This window comes from Bos taurus, chromosome 6 (genome assembly GCF_002263795.3).
Source record: "Bos taurus isolate L1 Dominette 01449 registration number 42190680 breed Hereford chromosome 6, ARS-UCD2.0, whole genome shotgun sequence".
NCBI classification, from domain to species: Eukaryota; Metazoa; Chordata; class Mammalia; order Artiodactyla; family Bovidae; genus Bos; species Bos taurus.
In genome coordinates, this window is record NC_037333.1 from 67,437,658 (window position 1) to 67,458,347 (window position 20,690).

At 41.6% G+C, this 20,690-nt stretch overlaps 1 protein-coding gene across 4 annotated transcripts in view; it reads right to left on the reverse strand.

The window, feature by feature from the left end:
* The window catches only part of FRYL (FRY like transcription coactivator), a 269,078-nt gene extending 258,266 nt beyond the window's left edge, over positions 1-10,812 (reverse strand). For 3 of the 4 annotated variants that reach the window (XM_024993143.2, XM_024993144.2, XM_059887458.1), the window contains exon 1: positions 10,580-10,812. The gene's annotated coding sequence lies outside the window, so the exon portion shown is untranslated. Of the gene's footprint in view, positions 1-4,768 lie in introns of all 4 variants that reach the window. The other variant, XM_059887457.1, reaches the window with a different exon arrangement.
* Between the last annotated feature and the right edge of the window lie 9,878 nt (positions 10,813-20,690).

Below are 20,690 nucleotides of genomic sequence, written 5' to 3' on the forward strand. Positions count from 1 at the left end.
ACTTCACTTTCACTTTTCACTTTCATGCATTGGACAAGGAAATGGCAACCCACTCCAGTGTTCTAGCCTGGAGAATCCCAGGGATGGGGAAGCCTGGTGGGCTGCCGTCTATGGGGTCGCACAGAGTCAGACACGACTGAAGCCACTTAGCAGCAGCAGCAGCAGCAGTCTCACAAGAAGTAGACTATCAAGACATCCAGAAGAGAATTACTTTCCATTCACTTAATTATTCTCCGTCTACTTGAATTAGACTTAATAAGATGGAATTTTAAGACATTCATTATTCATGGGAAGTTAAACATCTACAAGGCAATTATACCACCCTGTTACACCACCTTCTGCTATGCAGAAATACCACCTGCCTGAAACAGAGGCCAAAACCCAGGAAAGAAGCCAACAGTCTTCTAAGCAGTAAAAACACAACAAGGTCCTACCACTAAAGCTCCACGCACAGGACGTTCTTTGGTTTCTCACCCAGAACCTTCTATCATTTTTATCCACCATTCAACAAGTAGCTATGGGTTCTATTTTCCTATTGCATGGAAAATACCAAATTTGAGTTAACTACTGCAGGTGGGTATAACGAGAGCAAACAAAAAGATACAGTTAACAGTAAAATAATAAGCAAATCTACCCCTCAAACCAGACATGATTTAGGAAGGAATGGCTCCACCAACGAACAAAATATGGTGGTCTGTATATTGCTGACTGAGGAGATTAATGACTGGACATTCTACAAATACATCATTAAGAGTTCAATGACACCCAAGACACATGAATGGAACCACCAAAGTAGTATTTTTTTTTAAGCAGTATTATAGACAGTATTATCCATCTTAACTTTTTCTAACGGAGAAGAAAATTGAAAATCACATTTAAAGTATCTTTCCAGCTTCTTTACTACTGAACTAAATTACATCACATCTAATGTTACCATGAAATAGAGACATACGGAAACAACAAAGACAAAACACAACAAGGAATCCTGAGAAGTTGAAACATTATGTTGAAATTCATGCAGGCAACAAGGCATACCTGCGAATGTTTCAGGACCTAAAAAACAAAGCTGCACTGCAGTAAATGAACATACTAGTATCCTGTCTTCCATTGCCAGATGTTCTTTAAAAGAAAAACCACCACCACCACTTCAACCTCTCTGAAATATGGTTGTTCTAAAATACAATGTATCTCACAACTGCTGTCACCCAACAGCAAGATTTACTTGGTAAAAACTTTATGTTGACATTTCCTAGAAAGATCAAGAACACAGTGGCATCAAAGTGTCTTGTTGCTGCTGCTGCTGCTAAGTCGATTCAGTCGTGTCGGACTCTGTGCGACCCCATAGAGGGCAGCCCACGAGGCTCCCCAGTCCCCAGGATTCTCCAGGGAAGAACACTGGAGTGGGTTGCCATGTCCTTCTCCAATGCATGAAAGTGAAAAGTGAAAGTGAAGTCGCTCAGTCGTGTCTGACTCTTCGAGACCCCATGGACTGCAGCCTACCAGGCTTACATTTGATCAAATATAGTCATTCAAAATACTCTTAAAAAAAAATGACCAGACGTCTGTAAAAGTACAATCAAAGGAGAATGACAGAAAATTTCCAAAAATAAATTACATCCTTTTACTTTAAAAGATAGTACATACAAAGTACTTATCACATTACTTATTAAGTATTCAATAAATGTGGCTACTATTATTACTAACAAGCTGGAAAATAAGGACTGGGAGCCAATGAAAACATCTGTGATTATAGTGATCAGGCAACCAATAAACACTTACTAAGTGCCTACATGGAGAAGGCAATGGCACCCCACTCCAGTACTCTTGCCTGGAAACTCCTATAGACAGAGGAGCCTGGTAGGGTGCAGTCCATGGGGTTGTGAAGAGTCGGACATGACTGAGCAACTTTATGTTCACTTTTCACTTTCATGCATTGGAGAAGGAAATGGCAACCCACTCCAGTGTTCTTGCCTGGAGAATCCCAGGGACAGGGGAGCCTGGTAGGCTGCCGTCCATGGGGTCGCACAGAGTCGGACACGACTGAAGCGACTTAGCAGCAGCAGCAGCAGCAAGTGCCTACAAGGTCTCTAGCAGGGCAATACAAGTTCATCACAAGCAACTTACACAGCAAGTTTATTTATCTCTGATCAAATAAATGACAAGTTGCATAATACCTTCTAAGCCAGTAAGGTAAACATCATACTACATTCTACAATGACTAGAACTTAACCAAGTACTTTCAGCTTCTTTCAAAGCACTGTCCTTTATTTAAGTCCAGTATGCAAAACTCAAGACATAAATTATTCACTTGTAGAGAGTCACCAAATGATTAAATGAATATTTTTAAAAAGCATCACCAAAATGAGTGGGTTTTTTTTTCCCATTTCCAAAAAATGAATCTTGTGATTTTTATAGGGGGAGACAAAATGCTCTCCAGGTTTAGGTAGAATAAGGATTTAGATAAATTTCCTCTTAAGGAAAATCTTTCTAAACTTGGAGCATCATGAGAGCACCCTCTCTACTCCTAGGATTTATGAACAGTACAGGGACAGACTTATATAAGAATACACACTAATTAAAACGTTATCTTTCATTTATATTAAATATCAGAACAGCCAATGTACAGAGATGGAATGGAGATTAGCCGTTGTTGCCTAGGGCTGAGGAGGAGAACGCAATGGCACCCCACTCCAGTACTCTTGCCTGGGAAATCCCATGGACAGAGGAGCCTGGTAGGCTACAGTCCATGGGGTCACAAAGAGTCGGACATGACTGAGCGACTTAACTTTCACTTTTCACTTTCATGCATTGGAGAAGGAAATGGCAACCCACTCCAGTGTTCTTGCCTGGTGAATCCCAGGGACGGGGGAGCCCTGTGGGCTGCCGCCCATGGGGTTGCACAGAGTCGGATACAACTGAAGTGACAGCAGCAGCAGCAGGGCTCAGGAAGGAGGTCAGGAAGGTGATGGCGTGATGAAAGACTTCTAAAACTGGTTGTGATAGAAGTGCATAACTCCAGAACACACTAAATACCACTAACTTGTACAACCTAAATAGGTGAATTGTACAGTATGTAAATTATATCTCAAGCTGTTATTTTAAATTTTTAACTCTTTTCAAAACTCAACAAATCACACTTGCCGAATTGCAAAGTCCATGGGATGTATCCTCCATCTACCTCTCTCTTACCTAGCTGACTCCAATTAATGACGGTCCCACAAGGGCCACTTTCTTAACCAATTCTTCCTCCACAAATACAAAGATCAAGCAATAGAACAGGTTTATGAGGGAAGGAGCCAGTCCATTTTGTAAAAGAAAGAAATACTTCACACTATATTTTAATACAAGTGATTTTTCAAAACAATTATTTTCATGCCATACAAAAAAAAAAATACTGATAAAGATATCTATTTATTGTAGCATTATGAGTTTTAACTAAGATCATCACATCTGGTCCCATCACCTCATGGCAAATAGATGGGAAAACAGTGGAAACAGTGTCCAACTTTATTTTGGGGGCTCCAAAATCACTGCAGATGGTGACTGCAGCCATGAAATTAAAAGATGCTTACTCCTTGGAAGGAAAGTTATGACCAACCTAGACAGCATATTAAAAAGCAGAGACATTATTTTGCCAACAGAAGTCCATCTAGTCAAAGCTATGGTTTTTCCAGTGGTCATGTATGGATGTGAGACTTGGACTATAAAGAAAGCTGAGCACCAAAGAATTGATGCTTTTCAATTGCGGTTCTGGAAAAGACTCTTGAGAGTCCCTTGGACTGCAAGGAGATCCAACCAGTCCATCCTAAAGGAAATCAGTCCTGAATATTCATTGGAAGGACCGATGCTGAAGCTCAAACTCCAATGCTTTGGCCATCTGATGCAAAGAACTGACATTTGAAAAGATCCTGATGCTGGGAAAGATTGAGAGCAGGAGGAGAAGGGGATGAGACGATAAGATGTCTGGATGGCATAACCGACTCAATGGACCTGAGTTAGAGTAAACTCCGGGAGCTGGCGATGGACAGGGAGGCCTGGCATGCTGCAGTCAGTCCATGGGGTGGCAAAGAGTTGGACACGACTGAGTGGCTGAACTGAACTGACTGATGAGTTTTAAAGAATGTGTTACTACTCTATCAGTAAACTAGGAATCACCTACTAGGACAGAGATATAGTATCATTTTGGGGTCTATGAAATATATGATCCCTGGAGGGTATAAGGAAAGATACATCAACATTTGCATAATTTCACAAATATTCTGCCTCATGGCAATAACTAATACAATATTATAAAGTTTAAAAATAAAATTAAAAATAAATAAATACACCAAAAAAAAAAATTCTAGAACTCATATATTTACTTTAACAGGCTCCATGGATCCCAACCCACCTCCTACGGAATACCAGGTCTGTCTGCTAGGATACTTTTAAAGAAACTATACAAAATAATAAACAAGGGTGAATCACACACCTAAGAGTGCACTTTGTGCATGCTATTTTTCATCCACATGTACCACTCTGTCTATTTAAGGATCCTACTCAGAGGAACTCGTGGTGAAGACAAATTTCATCATCCTATCCTCAGTGCCTACGTGGTGCACAAATTAGGTACAGTTCTCAATAAAAACTTGCTGAATAAAAAGAGATTTCTTGCCTGATTAGCCCTACTGGCTGCTTGCAGCTGGGCTTTCTATTTAGGAACTTTTGGAAAACCTTTTTCCTTTCTGGGCTGGCTTAAAGAAGCACCCAGAGAGCAACAGAATCTTACCACCTTCTTCATCAGCCTAAGATGTAGCTTCCTTTTTACAATGAGCAACATTAAGGGTAGAGTAAGACCTCTGCATGTGAACTGATCAGGAACAAATATCTTCCGGCAGTCCTCCTGGGGCTATTACGAGATGTGCCAGTTGGCAGCCTCAGAGCAATTTTTGAGGCTCTCTAGAGATGAGAAGAATCAAGAAATGAGAAGAGATTAGGCTTACGGTATGTACTCCAAAAACATTTAGGGTAAAGACACTTAAAATGTTCAGGGAGACAGATTTTAACCATTTTTGAAATGATTGTGATTCTTATAGTCTATAATCATAGACTTTGTTTTGAACACAAAAATACTGGTGAAAGCCTTGTTTCTTAAGAACAGGTAAAAATAAACATAACTATCGAGCCTGAAGAAATTAATAATAATCATTTCATTATATAAAATAAAAAATAAATAAGTGTATAAAATTGATTACCCTTCTCCATTCCAGTAAATGTAACTAATTAAAATTTTCAAGTAAGACAGCTTAAGGCATTCCTATCTGAAAGTAATAAAAAAAAGAAAGGAAAAAAACTGGAATTAAAAGTCAAACCATGATCAGTAGCTATAATGTGATGAAGGCAATTTTATGGGGGATGTTTAGTTTCTAAATTACACATTTTTTTCATAACAATATTTTACAATGAACATGTGAAACTGGTGATAAGGAAAAAACTGGTTTTTCCTTTAAACACACATATACACTTTCCCCAAATAAAACAATATGAACTTTTTTTTTATGGTTTTACAGAAGCTTTTGGGCTAATAAAAACTGCTCAAGCACTTTAGAAAATAGTAAAAGGGGCTTATTTAACTTATATGCAGAGTATATCATGAGAAATGCTGGGCTGGAGGAAGCACAAGCTGGAATAAAGACTGCCGGGAGAAATATCAATAACCTCAGATATGCAGATGACACCACCCTTATGGCAGAAAGAGAAGAGGAACTAAAGAGCCTCTTGATGAAAGTGAAAGAGGAGAGTGAAAAAGTTGGCTTAAAGCTCAACATTCAGAAAACGAAGATCATGGTATCTGTTCCCATCACTTCATGGGAAATAGATGGGGAAACAGTGGAAACAGTGTCAGACTATTTTTCTGAGCTCCAAAATCACTGCGGATGGTGATTGCAGCCATGAAATTAAAAGACGCTTACTCCTTGGAAGGAAAGTTATGACCAACCTGCTGCTGCTAAGTCACGTCAGTTGTGTCCGACTCTGTGTGACCCCATAGACAGTACCCAACAGGCCCCTCTGTCCCTGGGATTCTCCAGGCAAGAATACTAGAGTGGGTTGCCATTTCCTTCTCCAATGCATGAAACTGAAGTCGCTCAGTCATGTCCGACTCTTAGTGACCCCAAGGACTGCAGCCTACCATGCTCCTCCATCCATGAGATTCTCCAGGCAAGAGTACTGGAGTGGGTTGCCATTGCCTTCTCCGATGACCAACCTAGACAACATATTAAAAAGCAGAAACATTACTTTGCCAACAGAGGTCCGTCTGGTCAAGGCTATGGTTTTTCCTGTGGTCATGTATGGCTGTGAGAGTTGGACTGTGAAGAAAGCTGAGCACCGAAGAATTGATGCTTTTGAACTGTGGTGTTGGAGAAGACTCTTGAGAATCCCTTGGACTGCAAGGAGATCCAACCAGTCCATTCTAAAGGAGATCAGTCCTGGGTGTTCTTTGGAAGGAATGATGCTAAAGCTGAAACTCCAGTACTTTGGCCACCTCATGCGAAGTGTTGACTCATTGGAAAAGACCCTGAGGCTGGGAGAGATTGGGGGCAGGAGGAGAAGGGGATGACAGAGGATGAGATGGCTGGATGGCATCACCGATTCAATGGACATGAGTTTGAGTAAACTCTGGGAGTTGGTGATGGACAGGGAGGCCTGGCGTGCTGCGATTCATGGGGGTCACAAAGAATCAGACATGACTGAGCAACTGAACTGAACTGAAAAGGGGCTAGGATGAGAGTGGAGAGGGCAAGTTCCAACTTTTGTTAATGCTTTTTAACCAAAGTTCAAAATCTAACGAAGAAATATACATATAAGTCAAAGCATGGCCTGAGCTGAAAAGGACTTTACAGAATCAAGAGAAAAGAGCCATCACTTGGGATTAGAACAGGAGAGCTTGCAGATAAGGTAACATGAGCTGGGTTAGAGGGATGATCCCACTGATGAGGTAACAGTAACTGAAATTCAGAGTACATGCTCTGCCCCACAACCAATATTTTACATACGGAAAATAGTTCAAGTAGTGAACATACACCCCAAACTTACTTTATTTTTTATTTTTAAAAAATATAAGATTTGCTACATAAAACAATGAAAACTTTCCCACATCACCTAAGTTTCTAACAATTCCACTATTCCTTTACCATTTTGGCATGAATCCTGTGTCACTGTTACTATGCACCTGTTACTGCAATGAGATACACATTATCTTTTTCCTACGGATGATAATTTTGCATCTTCCCCATTAATCTCCGTAACTTTCAGAGTAATGACTGTCATCCATTTCTACTTTACGTTTCCACAATACTCCTCAAATAAATGGGTACTCAACAGATGTTGACAGATTAAACCTTGTTCTAGTAATTGGGACGACAAACAATCACCATCATGAAAGATGTCTGTGGATCAAACACTATTAACAATTAAGTCACATTTTTGTACACAGAACAAAAAGCAACTAGATTAATATACCTTCCCCTAGACACTAAACCAACTGCTGGTGTTTGGTGTAACTTGTTCAGAAAGGTGTTTTTAAAAATAAATAAGCCTCTCAAGCAGCCTTTACAGAACATTATCTTTTTCTCTCACAAAGTCCTAAGTCAACAAATCCATTTACTGGGCACTAGAAATGTATTAGGTGACAGAGTGTATCTGCACAGAAATAGAGGACAGTCCTAGTTCCCAGGGATCTCAAGGGACACTTCACAATTCAAGAAATGCCTTGGCAATGTGTATATTTAAGACAATGTGTTTAAAACAATGTGAAAAGCACACAGGAAAAATATGTTCTCCAGGAAACACAGCCTAGATATTTCAAAGATAATTCTGAGTGTTTTCTTTATATGTAATCTTTTAAAAGTTCCGGAATTCTCTCCTTTATTGTTTAAATAAGCTGGTAAGTGAACAAAAACAGAATTTTGGAAACTTGCTTTAATCTTCTACTTTCTATTATGAGATGGAAAGGAAGATTATGCTAGCCAGCTTGCCTGACATACTTATCAAAGGAAAGGAGAAGAAAGGGGACCATTATGTGTACAATGCCAGATACCATCAAGATTATTAGGAAAGATCACGTGTTTGTATGTCTACACTTGCAAAATTCTATAGGAAGAGTAAAGCATCTCTCAAACATTATTCTCTGAAATTGACTTTTAGTTTCCCAGGTATAGTTTCTCTGTTGTTATTGCTGAGCCTGTGAATTTATGTTATAATGCTTCACATCACTCAAAGTTACTAAACAGTTAATGAATACTTCGGAAAGTTGTTATATTGCTTAAACACACACACACACACACACCAACCACTGGGCCAGAAGTTCCAATAAATTCACTTTTCTAAAAAAGTAGCTTTACAAAATAACAGAATGGAAGAAATGGAGAAGGCAATGGCACCCCACTCCAGTACTCTTGCCTGGAAAATCCCATGGACAGAGGAGCATGGTAGGCTGCAGTCCATGGGGTCGCTTAGAGTCGGACATGACTGAGCGACTTCCCTTTCACTTTTCACTTTCTTGCATTGGAGAAGGAAATGGCAACCCACTCCAGTGTTCTTGCCTGGAGAATCCCAGGGATGGGGGAGCCTGGTAGGCTGCCGTCTGTGGGGTCGCACAAAGTCGGACATGACTGAAGCGATTTAGCAGCAGCAGCAGCCAAAAACAGACTACATAATAACACACCCACCGCAACTTTGTTTATAGGCTTGTAACTTGCACATGCAAGTACTCTACAAAGTATTGCACAAGAAGAAACTGTCAAAAATGAATGCTCATGAAAATATTCCTTTTCTAAATAAGGTTTCTAACAAGGATGTACTGTTTCTAAATGTAACTTCTTTAGCATGTTTTGACAGGTATGTGTATTAGTCGCTCAGTCGTGTCCGATTCTTGGCGACCCCATGGACTGGAGCCCGTCAGGCTCCTCTATCTGTGGAATTCTCCAGGCAAGAATACTGGAGTGGGTTGCCAGTCCCTTCTCCAGGGATTGACAGGTATAGAATAGCACTAATGCTTAAGATGGAGGGGGAAAAATTTCTTGTTTATCAATAGTACAAGCTGCTGTTACTAACTATAATGTCTATGGGTTCGGTAGCAGAAACTAACTTTACGGAAGGTATCTGCTGGACAGAATAGTTAAACTAACTTTATTTCTATCGAAATTCTATTTTTTCCGCCTAATCCTATAGACCCTAGCAATCTGAAGTTTTTTGTTTTGCAACGTTTCTTTTTCCTTCCAAAAGAATCTCCGCCAGTCAGTCGAGGTAACACTTTCCACAGTTCAAAGGTGAAGGCAAATTCTCACTACAAAGAGCTCTTGCTCCTCATCAGCACCCCTGTTTTTTTTTTTTTCCAAATTATCTTGACCTAAAAGGGAACGACAGAGGATGAGACGGCTGGATGGCATCACCGACTCGATGGACGTGAGTTTGAGTGAACTCCGGGAGTTGGTGATGGACAGGGAGGCCTGGCATGCTGCAGTTCATGGGGTCGCAAAGAGTCGGACACGACTGAGCGACTGAACTGAACTGAAGAGAGGTTAATGCTCCCTTACAGTGCAAATCCACAAAAGAAACGATTTTAGATGCCAGGAATGAAACTAGGATGGGAGGAAAAGTCCGACAGCAATCAAGAACCATTTCGTCCTAGAAGTGAGCCTTTCCAAAACGCAGGAAACGATGTTTTGCCCAAAGAACCTGCCGCCCGGAAGCCATAACTTCCATCAATAGGCAAAGAAAAGTTACAAAGAAGAGCTCAGCACCCAGGCAGCCTGCGCGGGTGCGGAGACGGGAGAGCTGCAAAGACGCTCCCTGGCCCCGACGGGCGGCGGCTGCGGGGTCGGTGGGGGTAGACTCCGGCTCAGGCAGGCACGGAGTCTAGGGGTGCGCCGCCGGCCCGGAGCAGCGCGGGCACGGCGCCCGCATCCGCACCCCTCCCCACGACCGCGAGCAGTGGGCGGAGAGACCAGAGCAGAGGAAAAGCAGGACAATGCTGGGCCCGGCTGGCGACTCTGCACTCTCCGTGGTCCCCAGCGCCCCTTCTCGCCCGGGGTCGCCAAGCTGCCGCGCTGTTTGCTTCCCAGCTCTGCCTTCAGGGCCAGGGAGGCAGAGCGGTGGCAGCCGACCTCCCTCCGCCGCGCCGCCTTCCTCCCCGCGGGGCGGCTCCCGCGAGTCCGCGAGGACGCGGCGCGCGCGAGCAGAATTGGGCGCGCGAGGGGAAGGGGACGCGCAAGGAAGCAGCGCGCGCACCGGGAGCCGGGCGCGCGGGGGAGCCAAGCGCTCGGCGCTCCCCGAGGACCAGCTGCCGCTCCGGCGAGTTTTCGGTTGAGACGGGGACTGCGGTGCGGCTTAGTGTCCGTTACGGGTCTTGGCCCGGGCGGCGCAGATTGCCAGCCATCCTGGCCCGCCTCCCCTCTCGGCCCCCATCAGAAAGCGGGCGAGGGCCGGCGATCTCGTCTCCCGCCGGGGCTGCGGCCGCCAGCCGGCGGGCATCCCGGCGCCCGCCTCTGGAGCTGGAAGAGAAAGTGAAATGAAGCGCCTTTCCCCAGGCAACACCTACCCGTCCCCAGTCCAAGTGCAGCTGCCTCGCTCCTCAGGCGCCGCCGGTCCCCGCCCTCGGGCCCCAGACTTCGTTCTCTTGACAATGGCGCGTCCCCTTTAAGGAATAATCCGATCGGAACCGATCTGTGGTTAAACCTCCCTCCGACTCCAGATTTTAACCGGATTTCTCTCTCTCTCTCTCCCCAAGAGCCCGACGGGCGCCCGGCGGTGCTGCGAGCTCTTCCCACCTCTTCCCCGCCCCGCCTACCCCCTGGTCTTCCTGATTGGCGAGAAACACTACAACAGGAACAGCAGTTCTCACACGCCACTGGCCAGTGCAGCCGCCGCTCAGAGTTACCCCCGCCTTCACCCCGCCCCTTTTCCTGGGTTGGTCCTACCTCTAATCATTCTCTGTCTTCTACTCCGTCGTTGCTTTGGAGAACTGGCAGTCAAGGCTTACCCTCCCGCCTCCGGAAAGCGAACTTTATTTTTATTGGTAAAAAGACATCTTCCTGTGCACCTGATTGGACAAGGAAGGAGTTAGTCTGCACGCCCCTTACCCATTATTGCTCTCTCTACACGGGTTTGAGAAACAGGACCGCAAAGTCCTCCTCCCCACTTTGCCTAGTTCGAAGCGCCTTTCCCTTTAAATGTTGGTAGGGGTCGTAGACAAACTCATAGTCTGTGTTGGGGAAAGACGGAAAGGGAGAGGAGAAAATTTCAAAATCTCCTGATGACTTTGGAGCTGGGATCCAGCGGAATCTCATCCTTCGGTCTACTGAATGGAGTGGTTAGAATGAGCAAGAATACCTGCAATTCTAGTACTCACTCTTGAGATGTAATCAACAAGTTTTCACTCACTGTCCACTCTACTCCTACTGTCGATCCCACTGTCATTTTGCTACCCCAAAGAGCTTTAATAAAGATATCTGCAAACCTAGGGGTGCCCTTGTTTGTTCCACAATCGTTCGTTTAAATCGCTTCTATTTAAAGCTCCGTTTAATTCATATGCTCTGTTGTTATCTCGGGTTTGTCACGAGATCTAAGTTACTCTTCTGAAAAGATTGAATAGATGCCCACCCAGCGTGCCATCCTCCAAAGTTGAAGACGTCCTTACCTCTTGCTAGAACTGCGTAAGGGAGCCTGGGTTGAGCCCAATTGGGCACCAGAAGGTTATTCCTTGAGAGAATTGGGGGAGTCTGGCACCGGAAGCTTAACCCTGCAGCAAAACCTCACGCATGGAAAAAGGAGGAATTCTTCGGCAGCCTGGTAAGGTCTGTGTTAGGAGCTCCCCAGTTTCCCATAGGAACTGTAAGAACCGGAAGGATTGTACCTACTAAGATTCGGTACTCAAGTGCTTTGGTACCTATCTATGAATGTTAGGGAGAAATAGTTAAATGTCTGCCTCCCTTTGCCAATGAACTTAGAGAGACTTTGGACCTCAGGATGTTTAGTATATTTGCAGTGAGAGCCCAGCGGAAACAAGCGGTGCCAAGAAAGTGGCAGCGCTTGGCAGTACCCCAGAAGGGATTTAGGACCAGAAAGAGGGAGATAAACAGTGGCAGCCCACTCCAGTGTTCTTGCCTGGAGAATCCCAGGGACGGGGGAGCCTGGTGGGCTGCCGTCTATGGGGTCGCACAGAGTCGGACACGACTGAAGTGACTTAGCATAGCATAGTAGATAGGAATTTTCGGAGAGTTCAGGGGGGAAATCTCCTGGAAATACCCTAAATATGGAAGAGTGAGAAAAGGGAAAGGTTGTAGGTGGTTTAGGTGTTTCTATTAGGGGCAAGAGACAAGGAAATAACCTGGATTATATTTATATGGCCTTCACAGGTTTTTGTTTTTTTTTTTTAATCAAGATCCAGGTTAAGTTTTCAAGTTCTTTGTAAATCTCTTGCTTCATGAGGCCAAGAGTATTTTGTTACACTAGCACATTGGGCTCATAACTCCAGAAAGCAGTCTACAGTAACCTCTGGATTCTTTTCCTTACACCTAACCAACCATGATCATCACCTAACAAATGTAATTTATATTGTTTTCTCTCTATTTCACACTTGCCCACAATAGGTTTATTTATTACTTTTTTAACCTATACACCCAGACTCCTGGTAATAATACTGCTATTGGTATTTTACACTGAGGAAGAATTTAGAAAATCTACAAACCTGCATATGCAGGTCATTCTTAAGAATGTTCTGTGTTATTGAACACAGCTCCAATTCTAACCCCAGAGAAACTGATAATTTGCCCTTTTATCTTCAGAAGGACTTTATATTTCCCACATTTGTTTCCCATCTCTAAGCCAGATACCCATTCTTCAAAAAGAAATATTCCAGACTTCCCTGGTGGTCCAATGGTTAAGATTCCACCTGTCAATGCAGGGGACACAGATTCTGTTTTTGGTCTGGGGAAATTCCACCGCCGAGGAGCAACAAAGTCCTTCTGCCACAACTATTGAGCCCACAATGCTGCAGCTACTAAGCCTGCACACCTAGAGCCCATGCTCGGCAACAAAAGAAGTCATTGCAATGAGAAGCCCCGCACCACAATGGCAGGTAGCCCCCTACTTGCAGCAACTAGAGAAAGCCCCTGTACAGCAACGAAGACCCAGCACAGCCATAAAAAATATTCCCCCAATTTATGCCAGTATGACCAAAGCTTTTCAACATCCTTGTATATAGATCTTTGTTAAAAACTTTTAAAGGGATCCCCTGGTGACTCAGTCAGTAAAGAGACTTCCCGCATTGTGGGAGACCTGGGTTCAGTCCCTGGGCCGGGAAGATCCCGAAGGAAATGGCAACCCATTCCAGTATTCTTGCCTGGAGAATTCCATGGACAAAAGAGCCTGGTGGGCTACAGTCCATGGGGTGACAAAGAGTCAGACATGGTGAAATTTCGGAAAGGTGAAATTTCACACATTACGATCTCTTATTCTCTTTTGTTTGTATGTAAAGGTAAGCCAGTAATTTAGTTTTCCTCAGAAAAATTATGTTACCATGTATATGGCAAATTCTTTTCAGTTCACCATACATTCATATAGGAATTATTATGCACTGAGTAAACAACAGGGGGAATTAATGAATGTATCTCCATTCTCCAGAGAGTATAATGAATTTCCAAATTCTATCTGTAAGTGGCACAATTTTATCTCTCACCCAGCATGTAGGTGGATACCATCTATTAATCAGTGATTTTCCATAGTAAAATTAAGAAAAAACCCAGTCACTAAAAGCTATCTATCAAAATCTCTTTCCCCAGTCCTTTATTAGTATTAACAAGAATAAGACACATTAAAACAAAATCTGTTCATAGTAATTTGTTTTATAAAGAAACTTCAAAAAATATTTCCTGGATCTCTATAGAGGAGGAAGTCCTATGCATTCTATACTTCAATGTCTTCTTTTATAAAATGAGAACTAATATTCATTTAGAAGATCACTGAAAGATCTTCAGTTATCAGTAAAAGATTCAATTATGTTCAGTATGGTACTGAGGCAGGAAAAAAAAATATGATACTAATATATTTTCTAAAAGACTTCCAGTACTCCCCTACTTAAAACTCTTTAAAGATTCTCCAAGCACATATTGAATAAAGTCAAAGCATCTCAACAAAACATACAAGTCTCTTATACCTCTCAGGTTTCTTCTCTGGCTACTCCTTCATTTGACACTTGAAATGGCTGCTCTTTAGATATCAATGATCATGATTTTTCAAGCCTCCGTGCTTTGTGGCATGAGGTTTCCTTTGTGTGGGATAGACTTCCCTTCCATGCTTACCTGACAGACTCTTCCATCTGTCCATCAAAACCTAAAAGAAGCTTTACCTGTTTTGTGATGCCTTCTCTGATTGTACCCACTCCCTGATTTAATTATTCTTATACCATATATATATATATAATTTTGATTATAGGTATCACACTAAAGGGGCTTCCCTAGTAGCTCAGCTGGTAAAGAATCCACCTGCAATGCAGAAGACCCCAGTTCAATTCCTGAGTCAGGAAGATCCCCTGGAGAAGGGATAGGCTACCCACTCCAGTATTCTTGCCTGGAGAGTTCCAAGGACAGAGGAGCCTGGCGGGTTACAGTCGATGGGGTCACAAAGAGTCAAAGGCAGCTGAGTGACTAAGCACAGCACAGCACATCACACTAAAGACAGAATTAAAAATGTTTCTATTTCTACCTCTTGCACTAATCTGGTTTGTTTCCAACAGCAAAGGCCATACATACACATCTTTGCATCAGCATCATTTAGAATGATGCCTGACATAACTGAAGGCTTTTAATAAATGCATGTCAAATTGAATGAACAAGGCTGAGACTAAAAAGGTTAACCTACAATGTGAAAATCTAATTAACCAGAACACTATTTTAGGTGTATTTTAATTATTTAATATTTTATTGTAAATCTATCTTATCATAATTTATTTTTGCGCTTAGTCTAGATCACTGGTTCCTAAACTTTTTTATTTTATGACCAATAAAATTTACAAGGAATTTTTGAGAACTGATAAAGGTTTAACAACTTTTTTATTTCATAAAGTAGTGGTATAAAAATACATATAAATAAATCATCTTTCTATTCTCCCCATTATTTCATAAAATAAGAATATCTTTAAAACCTAAATTGGGAAGTTTATTTCATAAAACAGGAAAATCTGAAAACCAAAAATTGGTTGGAGAGAGTTATAACTTCAGAATCAAAGTTCTTTGAATAAATTTGATAGTATAAAGAATTTGTACAAACTTCCAACTGAGTCTAGAAAACTCATTGCATTTCACAGTACTTGATCCAATGCTCCTTTTCATCCATTTTAAAAGATGGCTTAGAAATTAAAATATTCCTAAGATTTTCTTTTCCCTCCATAACGTTTATGGGGAAGAGGAAAAACTATTTGACTTTTTGTTAATTTTCACTCTACCCATGAACAAATATTAGAGCATCATAACTAATAGACTTGCTAGCTTCCTGTCAGAATTTTTGTACAGAAACTCTTATTGTTTATGGGAGGCCCTGGCAAAATGCTTCCTGAATTCTTTTTTGCATCTATCAGATCTTACAGAGTTTCCCTCCTTTCTTTTGGAAACTGACCACTCTTTGAAAACCATTGTTTAGAATGCTGCCCCTTTTTGTCAAAGTGTCAAACAATAAATATTCAAGTGCTCTTTTATAAAAAATTTTGCCCATATAATACATACATTTTCTGAGTTTCAAAAAATGTAGGTTAAGTGTCCAATAACCATCAATGAATATCATAGTATCTATCCTGTATCACAGTTATTGTAATGATGCTATAAGCCATATTAAAGCACATGGAGAAATGTTTGTGTTAGAGTAAGTCAAATATATCTATTTAAATATATTTATTTATTTATATATAAAAGTGCTCTTTAAAATTGTGCAACCCAGTTGGATATAAATTATTTATGGTAGGATAGCTCATAATGGCTAAGCATCTTGTAGAAGAAATCTGATGCCATGGTAAAGGTCTGGAAATAACACCTTCTAAAATGAGTCAAATAGTTGATTTCTTGTTTCATGGAATATATGATTAATGTATCACCTATCACCTTCTATTAATAAAACATTATATTCATTTTGCATTCAAATTCTATACCTATTTTAGATCACTTAGGAGCTTTATAATTGAGATATTTTATCAGTAACATCTTAATTTTTTCCAAAATATTTTACTGCTGGTATGTTAGTATTTTACCATTTTTCTTTCCCTTTATCACTACAAGGGGACTTCCATTCTAAACAGATTCCTTGTGTAAAAATGTGAATTTAAAGAAGAGATAAATTAAGGAATACTGACTTTATAAATCTGAGAAGGCAATGGCACCCCACTCCAGTACTCTTGCCTGGAAAATCCCATGGATGGAGGAGCTGGGAAGGCTGGAGTCCATGGGGTAGCTGAGGGTCAGACACGACTGGGCGACTTCACTTTCACTTTTCACTTTCATGCATTGGAGAAGGAAATGGCAACCCACTCCAGTGTTCTTGCCTGGAGAATCCCAGGGACGGGGGAGCCTGGTGGGCTGCCGTCTACGGGGTCACACAGTCGGACACGACTGAAGCGACTCAGCAGCAGCAGCAGCAGACTTTATAAGTGAATTACTCAGAGAATTTTTAGAATATTATTCAAATGAGATCTATTTTTACTCAGAAACAACTTCTCAGAAGTAAAATGCATAATATAAAAAAGATGCCAAGGGAATTCCCTGGATGTTCAGTGGTTAGGACTCCGCACTTTCACTACCAAGATCCATGTTCAGTCTCTAGTAGGAGAACTAAGGTCCCACAAGCCATGCAATGCAGACCAAAAAAAAAAAGAGGCACCTATATTCTGTACAATCCTTTTTATGTACTCAGTCACTAAAAATATCTTTAAATTCAGTAGCCAAGAGCATAAACAGTGGTTACTTTTCAGATTAGATTTTTATATTAAATTATGTAAAGGAATGAACAGTTCACCTCTCCCTGTTGGGATGGTCATCCAGTACTATGGTGAAATCACTTTGCAACTATCTTAAAACCTCATAGATTCTAACATGTATTTTAAAAGTGTTGCCCTGGTAAGTATGAATTTGTAACTGGAAGGGAATATAGTTACTTTATGAGAAAACAGAAATCCATTCCCGGTTTATGAGTTGCAGGAAAATTGATGGGAAATGTAGGCAATTTTAATTCATTGCTACCACCTATCAACTTATTTTCTCATTTGGGAAAGGAATTAATAAATTATCTAGAAAATTGGGAAATTGTTTGTGGGTTGGAGGGAAACAGTTATGCCATCATACCACTGGCAAAGGCGTTTACCATATGACTGACTGCCTTGGGGGTTCTGTCTGTTGACAGAAAAGCAGAAAAACAAAGGACAAAGGAAAGTCTCTTTAAATAATCCTTCCCACTAAGCAAAATAAATAGATCATTTGTTTCAGCAACAGAAGCAAACTGTTAACAATTGAGAAAAGCCACCTGCAGGTGCTTATGAACACAAACTGCCCCCAGAGCCCAGAATTACTATTGTTTAAAAGGGTTAGCAAACTTTTTCTGTAAAGGGCCAGACAGTAAATATTTTTGGCTTTGCAGCCTATATGGGGTCTGTCACAACTACTCAACTCTTCCTGTAGCACAAAAGTGGCCACAGAGAATACATAAATGAATATGCAGAGCTATGTTTCAATAAAACTTTATGTATGGACACTGAAATGGAATTTCATTTAATTTTCATGTATCAAGGTGTATCATTCTTATTTTGTCCCAATCATTTAAAAATATAAAAACCATTCTTGGCTTGCAAGCCATGCAAAAAGAGGTATTGGGCCAGATCTGTCTATGGGCAGTGGTACTGATCTCTTGTTTAACGTAACCCTAATTCATTTAAAAACATTTTGAGGGGGGTTGAGTACCTAGTATGTGGATTTCCCAAGTGGCTCAGTGGTTAACAGTCTGCTGGCCAAATGAGTTTACTGGGTGACTCAGGTTCAATCCTGGGGTCGGGAAGATGCCGGGGACAAGGGAATGGCAACCCACTCCAGTATTCTTGCCTGGGAAATCCGATGGACAGAGGAACCTGGCAGGTTACAGTCCATGGGGTCGCAAAGAGTTGGACAAGACTTAGCGACGAAACAGCAGCAACAGCAGCAGCAACAACCCAGTATATGTTCGGTATTATGCTAGGCCTGGGGACTATAACAGCTAACAAGATAGGCGCAATCCCTGTCCTCATGGGGCTTATGATAAAATAACCGCACAAAGATATAGTTAGAAACTGTAATTAGTGGTTATGAAAGAAAAGTACAGGGTGCTCTAAACTGTGACTTGTAATCTAGACTAGGAGGTCAGAGAAGACTTCACTTTTGACAAGGACTGGAAAATTAGTATGAACTGACATAGTGAAGTGCAGGAGGGTGGGAGACGGGGGAGAAGGAAAATATTTCAGGCAGAAGGCACAGCATATAGGGAACCTTAATGGCACTAAAAAATCTGTCTGCCTGGAAAATACAAAATGAAAGGAAATTAAGTTGGAGAAATAGAAGTTAAACAATGAGTTAATAAGGATTTAAATTTGAGAAATAGGTAAAGGAAAAGCATTCAGGGCCTAGTAAGTCTTTCTTCACCCTAATGGTAGAAAGTGAAGAGGAACTAAAGAGCCTCTTGATGAAAGTGAAAGAGGAGAGTGAAAAAGTTGGCTTAAAGCTCAGCATTCAGAAAACTAAGATCATGGCATCGGGTCCCATCTCTTCATGGGAAATAGATGGGGAAACAGTGGAAACAGTTTCAGACTTTATTTTTTGGGGCTCCAAAATCACTGAGGATGGTGATTGCAGCCATGAAATTAAAAGACGCTTACTCCTTGGAAGAAAAGTTATGACCAACTGAGACACCATATTCAAAAGCAGAGACGTTACTTTGCCAACAAAGGTCCGTCTAGTCAAGGCTATGGTTTTTCCAGTGGTCATGTATGGATGTGAAAGTTGGACTGTGAAGAAAGCTGAGCACCGAAGAATTGATGCTTTTGAACTGTGGTGTTGGAAAAGACTTTTGAGAGTCCCTCAGACTGCAAGGAGATCCAATCAGTCCATTCTGAAGGAGATCTGCCGGGGGTGTTCTTTGGAAGGAATGATGGTAAAGCTGAAACTCCAGTACTGTGGCCACCTCATGCGAAGAGTTGACTCATTGGAAAAGACTCTGATGCTGGGAGGGATTGGGGGCAGGAGGAGAAGGGGACAACAGAGAATGAGATGGCTGGATGGCATCACTGACTCAATGGATGTGAGTCTGAGTGAACTCCAGGAGTTGGTGATGGACAGGGAGGCCTGGCATGCTGCGATTCATGGGGTGGCAAAGAGTCAGACACGAATGAGCGACTGAACTGAACTGAACTGAAGTCTTTCTTCAAAGTCCTAGAAAACCTTCAAAGCTTTAAGTCAAAGCCATAACATGGTCAGATTTTCATTTTTCAAAGATCACTCATTACAGTGTGGACAAAATTAATGAGGGAAAACCATAATGACTGCAATAGTCAAAGGTTTCTAGACCCTAGACTCCATGCCCTAGAGTCAGACATAAGTATTTTACCTAGTAAAGTAGTAATAGCCAGTATGTTCTTAATATTTTACATGTACATAGGTCCCCTACATCCAAACCTTCAAGTTGCAAACTTTCAAAGATGCGAACATGTGTTTACATGTCCAATCATATAAGCTGGTTCATCTTTCTGGCATACATTGTCACACGTGAGCATCCTCTACCAGTGGTGGTGCTTTTGTGTACTTTACAGTGCTGTAAAGAATACAGTACTACAGTATCTTTATTTCAAGCTAAATCTGTAAGAGGACGACTTCATTGAATTCCTTACTGTGGAACACAAGGAGCTTATTAATGAAGATATGTTGAAATTGGAGACCCAGAGAAAGGATGAAGAGAGACAAGAGGAAGAAGTAACTGAAGAACAGAAGAGATTCATGATGTGGAAAATGGCAAGGGGAACTTCTTTATCTGAGGACCCTAACGTGGAACGGTACACCAAGGTTGCAGGAGCTGTTCAGGATGAAGTCCAATGCTACCACGTCATCTATGATGAGAAAAAAAGAGCTACTACCCAGACATCACTCGATCATCTTCATAAAATTGTAGATAGAATTGAATCCAGCAAGTAACCAGAGCCTGTGCCATCAGTGTCGTGCGTGAGTGAAATTGCAGCTTGCTCACTGTCTCCTATTGCTGACAATCCTTCAGCTCTACCATCGCCCACTTCTCTCCCTCCTCCAGTCAGTAACTCTTCCTGCCTGTTCACTCAATGCCAGCCCCTGTGTGTCAGCTGTTGTACTGTACTACTGTACTTTTCAAGATACTGTACTGTAAGATTTTAAATGTTCCTTTATTTTTTGCGCTTGGTTTTATGTATTATTTGTGTGAAAAGTATTATAAACCTAAAAAGAAAAAAGATCTTTACGACCCAGATAATCACGATGGTGTGATCACTCACCTAGAGCCAGACATCCTGGAATGTGAAGTCAAGTAGGCCTTAGGAAGCATCACTATGAACAAAGCTAGTGGAGGTGATGGAATTCCAGTTGAGCTATTTCAAATCCTAAAAGATGATGCTGTGAAAGTGCTGC